This window comes from Lycorma delicatula, chromosome 6 (genome assembly GCF_047948215.1).
Source record: "Lycorma delicatula isolate Av1 chromosome 6, ASM4794821v1, whole genome shotgun sequence".
NCBI lineage: Eukaryota > Metazoa > Arthropoda > Insecta > Hemiptera > Fulgoridae > Lycorma > Lycorma delicatula.
The window spans coordinates 164681998-164699469 of record NC_134460.1 but is presented as its reverse complement, the minus strand read 5'-3'; the positions used below and the strand labels follow the sequence as shown (position 1 = coordinate 164699469).

The 17472-nt window shown below is 32.4% G+C and overlaps 1 protein-coding gene across 3 annotated transcripts in view; it reads right to left on the bottom strand.

Moving 5' to 3' along the window:
• Positions 1 to 17472, bottom strand: part of Gbs-76A (Glycogen binding subunit 76A) — a 143341-nt gene that overhangs the window by 82636 nt on the left and 43233 nt on the right. Inside the window, exon 2 of one of the 3 annotated variants that reach the window (XM_075369041.1) lies at positions 10073 to 10464. The exons of the other annotated variants lie outside the window; for them this stretch is intronic. The gene's annotated coding sequence lies outside the window, so the exon portion shown is untranslated. The remainder of the gene's footprint in view (positions 1 to 10072; positions 10465 to 17472) is intronic. 3 annotated transcript variants of the gene reach the window in all.

The window sequence follows — 17472 nt, the reverse complement described above, 5'->3', positions numbered from 1 at the left end:
TTTTTTATTGTTTCACACGGGCATCTTAGGTAAAAACCAAAAAATGAATAAACTTAGATCACCCTTTCAATTTTTTCTTGATAACATAAACTTGCTTTATTTCACTGTATAGTTCTATATACATATAATGCAAATAATGTTCTGTTATTCAATTATTACGAAAAATTTAATTTGTAATCTACGTTCTTATAAAGACATTAACAACACAACTGTTAAGATATAAATTTTTTTTAATATTAGAGGTTAAAAGGGCATCATTTCTTGACGGTATGACACAGTAGAATTTGATCACGTGATTATTGCTTACTTCCGTAACTAGAGTTTTAATAAAAATTATTAAAAATGAAACAATTATAACTTTCAGTATTTAATTTTGTATCTCAAAGTTTACAATAAAGTTTATTTGTAATAACATTTCTTTATTTGTGTAATATCTTTATTTGGAACATATGTACTTGCTGCTCCTAATGTTTATTTTTTTATTTTTAACTGCCATCATAAAAAAGAGGATGTTAGTTCAAACTCTCTCACTCTCTCTCTCTCTCTCTCTCTCTCTCTCTCTCTCTCTCTCTCTCTCTCTCTCTCTCTCTCTCTCTCTCTCTCTCTCTCTCTCTCTCTTTCTCTCTCTCTTTCTCTCTCTCTCTCTCTCTCTCTCTCTCTCTGTGTGTGTGTGTGTGTGTGTGTGTGTGTGTGTGTGTGTGTGTGTGTGTGTGTGTGTGTGTGTGTGTGTGTGTGTGTGTGTGTGTGTGTGTGTGTGCATGTCTTACCACCAGAGTGAGAAACTTAAAATTGAACCACTAAACATAATTGCGACATATAACACTTTTTGAATGAAATAAAAAAACCTAAATTAAATTAATTTTTGTATTTACATTGCTCCAGAACCTCCGATACATTCAGACTTGCTGTTCGGCGTTCGGTGTGAGGCTGGGTCTGGTTCCGGAACGGAATCCAGATCCGAACAAGTGACCAGTTCGTGGCTCTGCAGCGGTGGGGAGGTTGGCTGTGCGGTATATAAGGCGGTGTTTCCCGACCACACATATATTCCATATTCCATATTTTTATAAAAACTATCCGAAGTAAGGGCCCTGTACAACAATGTACTTTTCTGCTCAAGTTATTACATTAGAGTTACCTGATGCAAAATGTTGTCGATGCTAACGATTTCTTGTTGAATGTTTGCTAGTGTAAGGATTTGATTCATAAACTCTATCCCTCAAATAACTCGAAGTAGAAAATTGCAACTAAAAAAATTTCTAGAACACTGAGGCCATCGCCCTCTGTTGACAGTTCGTTTTTCTGTAAAAACTACTTGAATGCGTGCTAGTGAATCATTTAATGTGTGATATCAAAAGATATGCTGCTCTGTTTTATTGGAAGAAGCCCTACTCTTTTCCACAATCTGTTAACCGAGCATAAAATTGTACAGTATAATTCTATTGATAATCCGACTAAAAAAATATTGGTACCGCTGTACTATTACCGGAAACCATAACATATACACCGATTTTCTCATCATGAAATGTGTGCCCAAACATGCGGTGAGGATTTTCAGTCATCTTATACCTACGGTTGTGCGAATTAATGTGCCCAAATAAATGAAACCGTAGAGTCCTCCATAAACAAATTATGGTCTCTGGAGTTAAAATGGAAGATCGTTTATTTTGTTTTGGATTTGAAATCAATCCTGTTGTACCCCATTTTTTTAACTCAATCGTTTATGCTACTCTTTGGTGAGATAATGATATATGGAAATTTTTCTGCGAATGTTTGATCCATTTCTTGAAAGGATCTAGAATGCTCATAAGGTTCCACTATAGCAACCTTTTCTTCGATTGATGAACAAAACTACTGCATTGAAGTATAGTAGATGGGAGTATGGTCTCTGGAGTTAAAATGGAAGATCGTTTATTTTGTTTTGGATTTGAAATCAATCCTGTTGTACCCCATTTTTTTAACTCAATCGTTTATGCTACTCTTTGGTGAGATAATGATATATGGAAATTTTTCTGCGAATGTTTGATCCATTTCTTGAAAGGATCTAGAATGCTCATAAGGTTCCACTATAGCAACCTTTTCTTCGATTGATGAACAAAACTACTGCATTGAAGTATAGTAGATGGGAGTATGGTCTCTGGAGTTAAAATGGAAGATCGTTTATTTTGTTTTGGATTTGAAATCAATCCTGTTGTACCCCATTTTTTTAACTCAATCGTTTATGCTACTCTTTGGTGAGATAATGATATATGGAAATTTTTCTGCGAATGTTTGATCCATTTCTTGAAAGGATCTAGAATGCTCATAAGGTTCCACTATAGCAACCTTTTCTTCGATTGATGAACAAAACTACTGCATTGAAGTATAGTAGATGGGAGTATGGTCTCTGGAGTTAAAATGGAAGATCGTTTATTTTGTTTTGGATTTGAAATCAATCCTGTTGTACCCCATTTTTTTAACTCAATCGTTTATGCTACTCTTTGGTGAGATAATGATATATGGAAATTTTTCTGCGAATGTTTGATCCATTTCTTGAAAGGATCTAGAATGCTCATAAGGTTCCACTATAGCAACCTTTTCTTCGATTGATGAACAAAACTACTGCATTGAAGTATAGTAGATGGGAGTATGGTCTCTGGAGTTAAAATGGAAGATCGTTTATTTTGTTTTGGATTTGAAATCAATCCTGTTGTACCCCATTTTTTTAACTCAATCGTTTATGCTACTCTTTGGTGAGATAATGATATATGGAAATTTTTCTGCGAATGTTTGATCCATTTCTTGAAAGGATCTAGAATGCTCATAAGGTTCCACTATAGCAACCTTTTCTTCGATTGATGAACAAAACTACTGCATTGAAGTATAGTAGATGGGAGTATGGTCTCTGGAGTTAAAATGGAAGATCGTTTATTTTGTTTTGGATTTGAAATCAATCCTGTTGTACCCCATTTTTTTAACTCAATCGTTTATGCTACTCTTTGGTGAGATAATGATATATGGAAATTTTTCTGCGAATGTTTGATCCATTTCTTGAAAGGATCTAGAATGCTCATAAGGTTCCACTATAGCAACCTTTTCTTCGATTGATGAACAAAACTACTGCATTGAAGTATAGTAGATGGGAGTATGGTCTCTGGAGTTAAAATGGAAGATCGTTTATTTTGTTTTGGATTTGAAATCAATCCTGTTGTACCCCATTTTTTTAACTCAATCGTTTATGCTACTCTTTGGTGAGATAATGATATATGGAAATTTTTCTGCGAATGTTTGATCCATTTCTTGAAAGGATCTAGAATGCACATAAGGTTCCACTATAGCAACCTTTTCTTCGATTGATGAACAAAACTACTGCATTGAAGTATAGTAGATGGGAGTATAGCATTGAAGTATACTATACTGTATGTAGTAACATACAGAACCTATAGTGATGATAGTAGTAGCAGCATTAAAGGTAATACTCAAATAACTGCAGTTCGAGTTGGCTTGGTTTGGTTTTAAGTCGGTCACTTGGTGTAAAAGAAAGTATGGTAATCAATAAGAAAAAAATATCTTCTGATTTTTTCTTCAAATTTTGACACTTCACAACAAAAACAGATTTTTAAAAATCACTAAAAGGTAAGAATTGAAAGTATTATTTAATCATTATAAGGTTTTTTTTTGTATTCCTTTGCGTACATTTTGTAATTTATTATTTGACATTATAATTTTCCCACCGGGTTGATCTAATGCTAAACTTGTTGCCGTAAGTTAGCTAATTTCAAACTCGAGAGTTCTCAGGTTCAGATCCTAATAAAGTTAGTCGCTTTTATATGGATTTGAATACTACACATTGGATACCGGTGTACTTTTGTAGTCGGGTTTCAATTACCAATATGTCTTAGGGATGGTCAGCCTGAGTCTGCACAAGACTACACCTCATTTCATAAATATCATCCTCATCTTATTGGGCCGTTGGGAAGGAGACCGCTAATTGTTCACTAGCCGAACAGATTGAAACACATACATTAGGAAAAATAGAATATACAGGAGTTTTAAATTTTACCACTTCACTGACATACTCTATATCATCGTATTACTTATAAAAAAATAATTTGATATTATCATTACTGTATTTATGAAAAAAATGTATAATTAAAATAAAAATTAATGTCTATTTATAGAATATAAAAAGAAATTATATATTCTAATTTATTTTAGTTTATAAGTCAATCTATATTTTTATTATCATGTAGTGTGAGATTATTTGTGAATAGGTTGCATTATTAAGCGTTCATCAGAATTTCTACTCTTATCAGGAAGGGGATCACCCGGTCAAATTAAAATAACCATTACTAGAAAAATCATTTCAAATTTACACGTTTAATTTAATTTTTTCTTGAATTTCTTTTTTTAATGCAATCTAAAAGTTAAAAGTAAAAAAAAAAACGATTTCATTAATTTAAATATATTAATTATAACAGAAAATGTGGCTTACACCTGAAATTTTAAGAAACAATGCTTCTGTCTGTATCTTTTCTGTTGTTAACAGACGTCTGTAGACAACCTAACCCGAGAAATATACATCATCATGAAAATGTCAGTCAAGAATAATAGACATCTCATGCCAGGCTTGTAAGGAAAATAATCATGTTTGTATTCAATACTTTAAAAAAAGTTTCATGATGAAAGTTTCACTATTTCTTGTTTTTTTGAAATATTTTTTTTTTTTTTTTACATCAAAACGAAGACAGTTTTAAAACAGAATAATAGGAATATGTCTATTAAAAACTTGTTAAAACATAATTTATTCAACAGCTAAAATGTTCTTGTAAAGATATTTAGATCCATTGATGTAGATAGATGTTTTAAAATAGATATTTTACCCACGACAGAATGGAGATGGTATATGTGTTTGGGGTAAGAGGTTGTGTGTGTGTGTGCGTGTGTGTGAGTGTATATATATATATATATATATATATATGTGTATGTGTATGTATGTCTGTTACCATTTTCCTAAAAAACTACTGAATCGATTTTGATGCGGTTTTTTGCATTACATAGATATCACCTCAGAGCAGGTTCTTAGATTAGTTTTACGGCTATAAGCCGCCAGGCGGCGCAGCAGTAGATATGTTTCTTCAAATCGTCTTCGTTGTATTTTAAAGTTTTTAATTGTGTCACAATGTGAAGAATACAGAACAATTAGTTTAACTAGTCATGCATCAAAAATCTTAACTAGAATTTTATACAGAAGAATTGAGAGGAGAGTGGAAGAAGTGTTAGGAGAAGACCAATTTGGTTTCAGGAAAAGTATAGGGACAAGGGAAGCAATTTTAGGCCTCAGATTAATAGTAGAAGGAAGATTAAAGAAAAACAAACCAACATACTTGGCGTTTATAGACCTAGAAAAGGCTTTCGATAACGTAGACTGGAATAAAATGTTCAGCATTTTAAAAAAATTAGGGTTCAAATACAGAGATAGAAGAACAATTGCTAACATGTACAGGAACCAAACAGCAACAATAACAATTGAAGAACATAAGAAAGAAGCTGTAATAAGAAAGGGAGTCCGACAAGGATGCTCCCTATCGCCGTTACTTTTTAATCTTTACATGGAATTAGCAGTTAATGATGTTAAAGAACAATTTAGATTCGGAGTAACAGTACAAGGTGAAAAGATAAAGATGCTACGATTTGCTGATGATATAGTAATTCTAGCCGAGAGTAAAAAGGATTTAGAAGAAACAATGAACGGCATAGATGAAGTCCTACGCAAAAACTATCGCATGAAAATAAACAAGAACAAAACAAAAGTAATGAAATGTAGTAGAAATAACAAAGATGGACCGCTGAATGTGAAAATAGGAGGAGAAAAGATTATGGAGGTAGAAGAATTTTGTTATTTGGGAAGTAAAATTACTAAAGATGGACGAAGCAGGAGCGATATAAAATGCCGAATAGCACAAGCGAAACGAGCCTTCAGCAAGAAATATAATTTGTTTACATCAAAAATGAATTTAAATGTCAGGAAAAGATTTTTGAAAGTGTATGTTTGGAGTGTCGCTTTATATGGAAGTGAAACTTGGACAATCGGAGTATCTGAGAAGAAAAGATTAGAAGCTTTTGAAATGCGGTGCTATAGGAGAATGTTAAAAATCAGATGGGTGGATAAAGTGACAAATGAAGAGGTATTGCGGCAAATAGATGAAGAAAGTAGCATTTGGAAAAATATAGTTAAAAGAAGAGACAGACTTATAGGCCACATACTAAGGCATCTTGGAATAGTCGCTTTAATATTGGAAGGACAGGTAGAAGGGAAAAATTGTGTAGGCAGGCCACGTTTGGAGTATGTAAAACAAATTGTTGGGGATGTAGGATGTAGAGGGTATACTGAAATGAAACGACTAGCACTAGATAGGGAATCTTGGAGAGCTGTATCAGACTAGTCAAATGACTGAAGACAAAAAAAAAAAAAAAAAAAATTGTGTCACTTGTTTTATATATTATATTTAAAAATATATACAATATTTACAATATTATATATTACATAATATAATATTTATATTTTATATTTATCCCTTGTTTTATATATTCTTTTTTAAATTCATATCGAAAAACGAAGTTGGTTTTAAAGCCAACACAAATACGATCACCAATACAAATAAATAATAATTTGATGAAAGTGTATTTCATAGATTTTTTTCACTTTTTAACTAGTTAAGTTTATTTTTCCCACCGATGAAAGATTGAAGATTGATATGACGACCGCTAAACGTTTCAACCAAAAACTTCAAAATTGGGAAGAAAAAATGATAAAATAATTATTAATTGTTGGATAATTAAGAAAATACATTTTTATTTTTTTTAACATACAGAACCACTCTAGATTTCTTGTTTAATACGGTGTAATCTCAAACTTATGATAGAAATGTTTACTATATTTACACCCGTCATATTTCGTAAAAGGCGAACCCAATAGCTTCCGTTTAACATTAGATAATATTATTATTGCAATAATATTATTTTTTTTAAATTTCAACACACGTGAAAAACGTGGCGTGCAGAGCCGATCACATGATTATATTATTTTTTGGCACACATTAAGCTCTGCATTATGGGTGAGTGCGTGAGCTAGCATTCAGTCACTGACATAAAGATATAACTTTAGTAGATAATTTTATATTTATTTACAGTAAAATGTGTCTATTAATAGATAGTCAAGGAATCATAAAATAATAAGCTAATATCTACTCTGTTACGTGAATATAAAAACCGGTCTGTTGTTTCATTTTACTTTATCGTTAACAATATTATATTGATTTATTTATTTTTACTTTACCGTCTACAACTCTATTACTGTTACAGCGGCATAGGTATAAATGTAAAGTGTAGCGAGCGAACAAATTTTTGGTATCGTGGTTTTTAAAAATTTCGTTCTTTCAAGATCCTTTAGTCCAAAAAACAAAAATAAGTTAAGAAATTTCCCGAAAATGTACGTACATATCTTGATTGTAATTCTATTAATATACTTCGAACGGCAAAACATAACTTATCGACAAACAAATTTCTTTATATGAAGTATTGACGGTATTAAATTTTGGGCAAAATTTTAAAACAAAAGATAGGAGTAATTTTCACCGTTTTCAAATTTTTGTTTATTAAACGTAGAAAATTGAGCTTTATTACGACGAAAGTGATTATTAAGTTATTTAAAATTCGAAAGTTTTGCGTCGATCGGATTTTGTGACAAGGATGTTCAATATTATCTCTCATCAGTTCTTGTCTCAGATATATAGAAAAACCGTGTGACCAAAATGTTGAAATTTTGACACAAACGTTTAGATCCAAGCGTTCGCCTGATTTTCGACTCCATTGGACAATAGAGGCGTGATATGGGTATCGTAATACCCATATTTTTTTAAGTAAATAATTACTAAGATAAATAAAGTTTTAAGCCCTAAAAAACAAGGAGGTTGTACTTGAAATATAAATATAAAAAATCTGAAGTGGACACCACATGATTTCCTTGTACGCCTATTAAAGTATATGTACATATTTTTTGCTGCAATTCATTTAAACGTATTTCATATGAAAATGAGAAACGATCCTCCAATTCTTTAATAAAGTGGACAGTTGCACGATTGGATTGAGGTGGGCACCACGTGGCATCACATTTTTTGTGGTGTCCGTATCATCACTTTATATAATAATTTTGTTTCACGTCGCTCAAGTAGATATGTGGTGTAAGTGAGAACGTGTCGGATCCGTAACTAAGCACACATCGGGTTCAATCCGACTTCATATACATATATTTTTTTTAATTTAAATATATTAATTTATTTATAATTATAAATTTCTGTAAAAATGTTTTAAAGTAAAATGAAAAGTACATAAAATGTTATTTCACTAATAAATTTTGATTTTTTCATTTTTTTTCAATCGGAGGTTAATAATTATTAATAAATCAATATATTTAAATGAAAAAAAAGATAAAAAAAGGAAATGAAGCCGGATTTGAACCGATGTCTCTTCCTCTTGTAAAATCCAAATATTTCATTAATTAAATTTTTATTTGGTTCTAACTCTAGGACCTATGAAAATAAGTACCGCTTATGATATATCGTTGAAAAACTGTCAATGAGGGCTTATTACTGCGGTTAAGAAAAAGTCAGAAATCGAAATTTTTGGATTTTAGGCTTTTTTTGGATACTTTTGGTCCAGTCGATTGCAATCAAAAGGGGAGGTGCATAACTAGATGTTACAACAGTCTTAAATCAAAAATTCCAACATTCTACGACTAACCGTTTTTGAGTTAAGCGAGATACGTACATACGTCACGCCGAAACTAATCAAAATGGATTCAGGGATGGTCAAAATTAATATTTCCGTTGAAATCTGAAAACCGAAATTTTTCGTGATAACAATACTTTCTTTACTTCGTACAACGAAGTAAAAAAGAACTGTATTTCAAAATTTTAAATCCAACTTTATCTTAGATTATTCCAGAGAATTTTTTTTTAAATAAAAGATTTCCCTGGGATCCGTATTAAGACAAATTTTTAAATTTGTTATAATTGTTGACGCTATCTGTTTTTCAGATTGTTCTGTTATTAAAGATCTTATATGAGGAAGCTGTCAAGTAAAGAGCTGAAATGGAATTCTAATCGTTTTACTATAAATGTTTATTTAAATTTTTGTAATTTTACTTTAAATACAATATAATTTTGATGATAAAAATTAAACATCATTTTTTGAGGATGTCAACTGGGACTTAAACATTTTTTACTGGAATTTTAAATTTTTTTCTCAATTTTACTTTTAATTTTGCAGAATTTTTGAGGGAAATACGTCATTTGATCAAGCGAATCGAATTGATTCATTTTTTTATTTTATTTTATTAAACATTTTCGCAGTTGTACATTCAATATTCCATAATTAAATCGTTAATATTTCAAAACCCTATGATGTATTTGAAATAAAAATCTATCGAGGAAAAAGCCGGGAAAGTTATACAATCCTTTGCCGATTTTTTCCTTTTTTTAGGTTTTTGACCGTCATGACGATCGGCAATTAGGTTAATATTTTTTTTTCTTACGTATACGTTGCAATCTGATCAACTGGTGAACATTAAGGAACCCTCCCCGACAGCCCAATGAGATGAGGATGATCTGTATGACATGTAAATGAGATGTAGTCTTGTACAGACTCAGGTCGACCGTTCCTGAGATGTATGGTTAAGTTAACCCTAACCACCAAAGCACACGGTATCCGCTGTCTACTTTTCAAATTCAGCGACTAACATTTACGAGGATTTGAACCTCAGAAATTTCGACTTCGAAAATCAGTTTTTAAACAACCGATTTGCGACGACGAGCTAACCACTGGACCCGCCTGGAGGGCACGTTAATATAAATATAAAAATATTTTCGACAACGAACTGAAAATTCTTTCGTTGCCTATTATTAAATTTTAGCGGTTAGGTCCATATCAATTCTGTTTGAATACTAGTGTTGTATATTTTATATTGTCTGGTCTGTACAGTTACATTTAAAATAAATTTTTAATTGAAAATCACGTAATTAAAAAGAATACTTACCGGCACTAGTCGCTTGTTAATTTCGGAAGGCCAGAGATATCTTTAAATCGCGGCGATTTTTTATCGTTTCGCGTATTAGAAGCCGCTACATAAGAAAGGCAAAATAATATTTGAAGTTCTGCGTGTAGTTTCTCGGTACACTTTGGGCCATTATAACCTGTAAATTGTCTGCGTATTAACACCTTTGCCGAAAACTACAAAATTATAATTATAATTGAAATTCAAGCGCTGAAATTCTGCCTATACGAACACGTCGTTGTATCTTCGATCAAATATTCAGTGATTTTGTTGAACAAATTTTTACTCTACCGATTCGGATTCGTGTGTTTCTCGGTAGACGCATCTGAACACCTAATACTGTGAGTTAACTCATCCGGTTTAGTTTGTACGACCTTAAAATAAAAAAGTAATAGTGTAGTTAGTAAATAAAGATATAATATTACAAAAATGACGTAATGGAAATACGATAAACAGTTGAATGCACATTGAAATTCTTTTATGTATCTAAACAATTACTGTAAATAATTTTAAAAAACAATAACCGATTAAGAAAATATGAAAACAAGTAATCAAAACTGAAAACGACTCGAAATAATTTTAAAAAATATAAAGGCGCAAATTTTATAATATAATTTTAATATCGTAGCTTATATTTTAATAATACATTATTTATTTATTATTTTATAATATAGCAATTGCCAGCGGCTTCGCGCGCATTAGTTTTTGATTTGTACCTAGAATAAATTTTCCAAAGAAAAATTATATTTGTGTTACAATTGTACCATAACTTAATGTTGTAATGTGCATTTGGCAAATTAGTTTTTGACAAGAATTTTTGTCACGTCAAATTGTTTCTATTACCTGGTTTTATCCTTGGAAAGTCGGTACGATTCAGACTTTGTTGAAAGCGATTTTTAACATTTGTGGACGATGTGTTTTTTAAGCGACTATAAAACACTGCAAAAAATGTATTTTAGCATTTTTTTTAGACTACGTTAACGGTTTTCCCTTCAAGTCCGAGAATGAGCTGACAGTTAAGTGAGCTCAACCTAGAACAGTAAATGTAAAACTGTCCGTGAGAGAAGCGATTTTCCGGTAACTTAATTTCCACCGCCTTCAGATTTTGCCGATGAGATTTGTTGATAGTCGTAACAAAACACAGCTTCAGGGAAAACTGAAGTCTTTGTACTCAAAAAAATATTGTGATAGTATCGTAAGAGGTAATAGTGGAATTAACCACGACTTCCCTCGGCCGATTAGCACCGTAGACCGAAGCTGACTCCTAGAATACAATAACTGTTCCTTACATATTGTTGACGTTTAGAAATTTTACACAAAATTTGATAACTCCTTGTCCACCCCAAATCGATTTTTTGAAAAGCCTAAATACAAATTTTTAATTTTTACGACTACAACACCTTCGGTTTCAAATAGTTTCATGAAAAACTTACACGCCCCCAAATTGATTTTTTTTTAAAAAGTGAAACGCTTGTCAATTAGTCTTCAAAAAAGGTCTAAATACCGATTTTCATGGTTATGATCCTTTCGGTTCCTGAAATATAGGATTTTCATTAAAAAATTGGCTTTACTCCTTTTCCGCCTCCATACGGATGGAGTTCCCCAAAATCCTTTTTACTTCCTTATACGAATTAAAGGAAGTATTGTGATTGCGAAAAATTTCAGATTTCAACGGAAATATCCATTTTACCATCCCTGAATCCATTTTGACTAGTTTCGGCGTGACGTCTGTACATACGTACGTATGTGCGTATATATCTCGCATAACTCAAAAGCCTGGATTGTTGAAATTTTGGATTTAGGACTGCTATAACATCTAGTTGTGCACCTTCCCTTTTAATTGCAACCGAATGGACCAAAAGTGTCTGATAAAGCCCAAAATCCAAAACATTTCATTTTTTGACTTTTTCGTAACTGGAGTAATAAGCCCTCATTGAGAGCTTTTCAACAATATATCACAAGCGGTACTTATTTTCATCAGTTTTACAGTTATAGCCAAATGAAATTTTAATTCATGAAATATATGGATCTGACAAGGGGAAGCCACATCGGTTCAATTAAACTTCATCTACTTTTTTTAATTTTTTTTTTAATTTAAATATATTGATTTATTAATAATTATTAACGTATGACTGTAAAAAAATTTTTACAATAAATAATAATTTTATAATAATAAAGTAGTATGGAAAAATATCAGTAGTTATTAATGAAATAAAATGTTATGTACCTTTCATTTAAAAAAAAAAATGTGTATATGTAATTTAATAGGCGTACAAGGAAGTCTTGTCGTATCACATCAGATATTTTTGTAAATGCCTATTATATAAAAGCAATATACCTGCAAGGTTCACGTACGTAAGTGGTTGAGCTGTGCGTTGGTGAATCAGTCGGTTAGGATACTTTGTTGTTATGTATTTACATGTAGATAAACAGTTTCGATAAAATTTTAAATACGTTCAATTTTATATCATTGTGAGTCTAATATTGCCTATTAGATGGTTTCAAAATAAACGTTAACCCTACGTTACTATGGACCGTTTTAAAATTTTGCATATAAAAAAAAGGAGCACGTCTTAATACATAATACGAACGTTACGAAATAGGTATAAATGTTCAAAAATATACAGTATAATGATGTACTAAGTGAATAGTTATGAGTCAAATCACACACACTTTTCGATTGCATTTTAAATACATATATATCTAATTAGGACTTTAAGAGCGGTTTAAAATTTCTCTACCTTTACTGGATGATATTCTGGTTCCCGGGAGCTGGAACACTTGTTTCAGCTAGCGCGATGAGGTAAATCTCAAACATTTCTTAATACAGCGGAATATTTTAAATTAGTTTAAATGTAATTTTATTATTTAGCAATATATAATCGTATTTTTCACTTCTCTTATTGAATATTCAAGTTGTTCCGGTCTTCAAGGTTATGATATTTATGATCATTAGCAGTGCCGGCTCGTAGCTAAAATGAGTGGGGTGCTGCTCCAGAAAATGTTTAGCCTTTGTTTTAGAATTATGTAAAAGGAAATAAAAATGTATAAAAGGTTAAAGATTTCTGTTAAATAAAAGAACCGAAAAAATTAATCGAATAGAATAGCCGGAAGCAGGATAATAATCTAATTCTACACTTTATCGCATTCAAGAATACGGTACACGATTTTTAAGCACGACACACGCGGAATAAAAAAAAAAATTGCCTTCCACCGGCACGCCAGGGTCGGTACTGCGGGATCGAAAGTTCTCGCTCTCCCTCGTAGCCTCGCGTGCAGCTTCCTATGTGCGCATGTGCACAACAGTCAAACACCACGCTGCTGGAACTGTGAAGCGCACAGTTTCATAAAAAGATTTTTGTATTTTTCATAAACCGGGAGATAGCTACTGACATTAAGCTTAAGGATTATATGTTATACAAGTATAAAGAAAGAATTGAAGAAAAAAGGACTCGTTGTATTAAATTTTATCGATAATATCAAGTAGAATTAGGGGGTGTTGCGGTTCCAGAATGCCTATGCGAGAGCCGGCACTGATCATTAGTTAAGCGCGGCGGATCTAATCTCCCAGCTCTGGATAATCCTAGTAAAGGCAGTTTTATACGGATTTGAATACTAGATCGTGGATATCGGTGTTCTTTGGTAGTCGGGTTTCAAAAATAACCATACATCTCAGGAATAGTCGACATGAGACTGTACGAGACTTACACGTCATTGGTAATCATACATATCGTCCTCATTCATCCTCTGAAGTAATACCTTACGATGGTTCCGGAGGCTAAACAGAAAAAAAGAGAGAGGTCTGGCTAATTTTCTTTTTCATTATACTAATTTCTTTGTTATTTTAGGAACGTAAATCATTTATTTTTTAATGAAACGGCACAAATATTGTTTTTATCTGAATAAATGATAAATTCAGTATTTCAGTTATTTGTTGTACGACCGATGATAGGTCACATTCTTCACTCTTACGCCTGTACCTGACGTAATGAATCAACGGAATATGTTTAGCGAATAGTCACAGTATTTGTTGACCTTCGTATTCATGCGTTCATAATGCATCATTAGACATCCAAATTTAACGCGTATGAAACGTCATAATTTCTACGCGAATCTTTTTCATCTTCAATTTTATCTTATTTCACATGCAAGTTTTTTCCGAAGTAATTTAAATTACTCATAAAATAACTAAAAACAATCTAATCGTTTCTATTTACAATAAACTTATTTATTATAAGTTTTTTTTTTTTTTATATAAAGTGTGAAACCAAGCTCCTCAGGATTGCTAAACAAAAGCCTTGCCCCAAGAGCCCAGCGTTTCATCCCTGTCAGTTGTATTTTTATTATTGATCTATGGGATGAAATATCTTTATTATTTTTTAGTTTTATAAAAGGTGTAGTTTTCTTCTACTTGTGTTTTTTTTTTTTATAATATCTATTATTATTTTTATATTGTTTGATATATTTTCGTTTTTTTCTTCAATATTATTACTTCCTTGTAAAAAGCAAAGGATGTATTGTGATCGCGAATGATTTTGGTTTTCAGATTTCAACGGAAATATCCATTTTGACTATCCCTGAATCTATTTTGACTAGTTTCGGCGTGACGTCTGTACATACGTATGTATCTCTCATAACTCAAAAACGATTAGCCATAGGATGTTGAAATTTTGGATTTAGGACTGTTTTAACATCTAAATGTTAACATCTTGTGACAAATGTTAACATAATAATATAATATTCTAAAATAATAATATAATATTCATAATAATATAATATTCATAATAATATTCTAAATGTTAACATTTAGATGTTTAACATCTAAATGTGATGTTTTAACATCACCTCCTGTCTTGATTGCAATCGTCTGAACCAGAAGCGTCCAAAAAAGCCCAAAATCCGAAAAATTTGGATTTTGAATTTTTTCTTAACTGCAGTAATAAGCCATCGTTGAGAGCTTTTCAACGATTTATCATAAGCGGTACTTAGTTTCATCGGTTCCAGAGTTATAGCCAAATAAAACTTTAATTAATGAAATATCTGGATCAAGGGGAAGGCACATCGGTTCAAATCCGACTTCATCTTCTTCTTTTTAACCTTGTTTTTTTTTTGGTTTAAATATATTGATTTATTCATAATTATTAGCTTCTGATTTTAAAAAAAAAACTTTTACAATAAATAATAATACAATAATAATAATAATATATCAGAAATATTAATGAAATAAAATTTTATGTACTTTCATTTAAAAAAATGTGTATATGTAATTTAAGGCGTACAAGGAAGTCATGTGGTGCCCATATCAGATTTTTTTTTTTAAATTAGTTTCCTTAATAAAAGATTGATAAATACTTCCATTGAGTTCTATTTTGTCTAATTCGTAACTTATCTGTCTCTCGGTGAACTGTTTGTAGTGTTTCATGGAAATACCTAGAACTCTATAATAATAAAATTAAAAACGGGGAAAAAATAGGGTGGGGCTGTATCGGAGAGCACGGCCGTTTGTTTAACGTGAAACGTTACAGACCTTTGATGAAGTTCCCCCCAGCTACAGACCGACCAACTTATCTGTAGAATTAAATGGGAGGGCCACCATCGAATTTTTTTTTAACAAACTGATAAGTCTTCGATGGAAAATGTTAGTTCCTTCATTTGGACAACTCTACAAATAAATTGGTCGGTCTGTATGTCAGCGAGTCGCTTTTAGTGTATCGGATGGAAATAAAAACGAGACATTGACTGCGTACTAAATTTAATTTTAATACAAAGCAGACACTAAATGATACGTGATATTTATTTCGACTAATATTCGACGAAAATTTTGTTCAGCATCGGTCTGTGATATGATAAGTAACAGTTTATAACAGAGATAAACCATAATAATCAGCGGTAGAGGTGCTCGCGCCGTCGGCGTCGTTCACTGGGTTTTCGACGCTCCCGAAACAATCTCGCTTGGTCGGCACCGGATATTGGGGTACCTGTGCGTGGCCCATAACCTCCCCTTTCCAACGATATGTGTAATTTATATTTCCGGCCGGCTTTTGCGCTGGCTGAGGCTGTCATATTGAATTTTTATCCTTTTTTACACGTTTACTTTAATTTTTTACGCATAAATATTGTCCAAAATATGCTTATTATTACCTAAATCGATCTATCTCAACAAACACACGAATAACCGCGCTAGCACGTCTAAGTCGTGAGCTACACCGAATGTAAATGACCGAGAGCGCCAGTTTTGGCCGATTTGCGCTGTGTCACCTCCCCGCCAACACACTCACCAGTGACGCAAACTCAAAGTCATATAGGCGAGCTGAGTATAAAAGTTATAAAATGACACCGCATGAGACTAATAGTTAGGGAGTTATTAAGTCAGGACGATATAGACCTTTTCGTTGCGCTGCATTTTTCTTTCCGGTATCCTATGTTTCGATGTGATTTTAAAGTCAATTTTTTGACGTGCACGTCAAAAAATGAAAATAAAGCAATACGAATGTACTAATCGTAAAATCGAATTTTGTAACAAAACGTTTATGAGACTTGCATCAGCAGTAATGCGGTATCGAACCCAACCGTTTCGGCTTTAAACTCGGAGGATTCAAGAACGGGTAAAGCGATTCCAAGCTCGTATTTATTCGAATAATTACACCGTAACCCGACCGGTACGATCGTTAGTTACGGTAGTATTCCGGCAGTTGGCCTTTTACCGGCCGGCAACTGGTGATCAGAAATGTACTGTTTTGGTAGAGCTTTCCACCCCACCAGTGTTAAAAAACGCAGACACGTCAAGATCGGAAATCTTAACACACGGCTTACGTAATTTACGCTCCTGCTCAAAGGGACCAAAACGGTGCTTAATGTAACCGTCAACGGTAATTTCAGCCGATGCCGGTGTGAGAACGGCACGATTTATTGAAGATTATCCTAAAGAGTAATGAAAAATTTTGAAATAAGTTTATAAAAACGTCTTACTTTAAAATTCGGTTCAGTTTTTCGTCGTAAAAGTTTATATTTCAAAACTAATGTATCGTATGAAACTACGGAGTGAAAAATGAAATACAGATTTGGAATTACATCGCTTATCAGGACGGTCGTGAAAGTTTTGTATGTATCTTATTATTTTCTGACTTTTTTTGTTCGATGAATTAATTCACCGCAAAATCTTTGAGAAGCTTGCACGCGGGGGAATATGGAAATGAAATTTTGTATCGTATAAAACTTCCATACTTGACCGGGATACCAACCCGGAACTTCCCGGATGAAAGGCCGAAACGCTACCGCTTCGCTTCGAAGAACAGTATTTATTCGTTTATAATAAGCGATATTAAAGGTTTTTACAAACATCTCCCTTATAAAAGTTAATAAAGATTAATTATACCCGACGA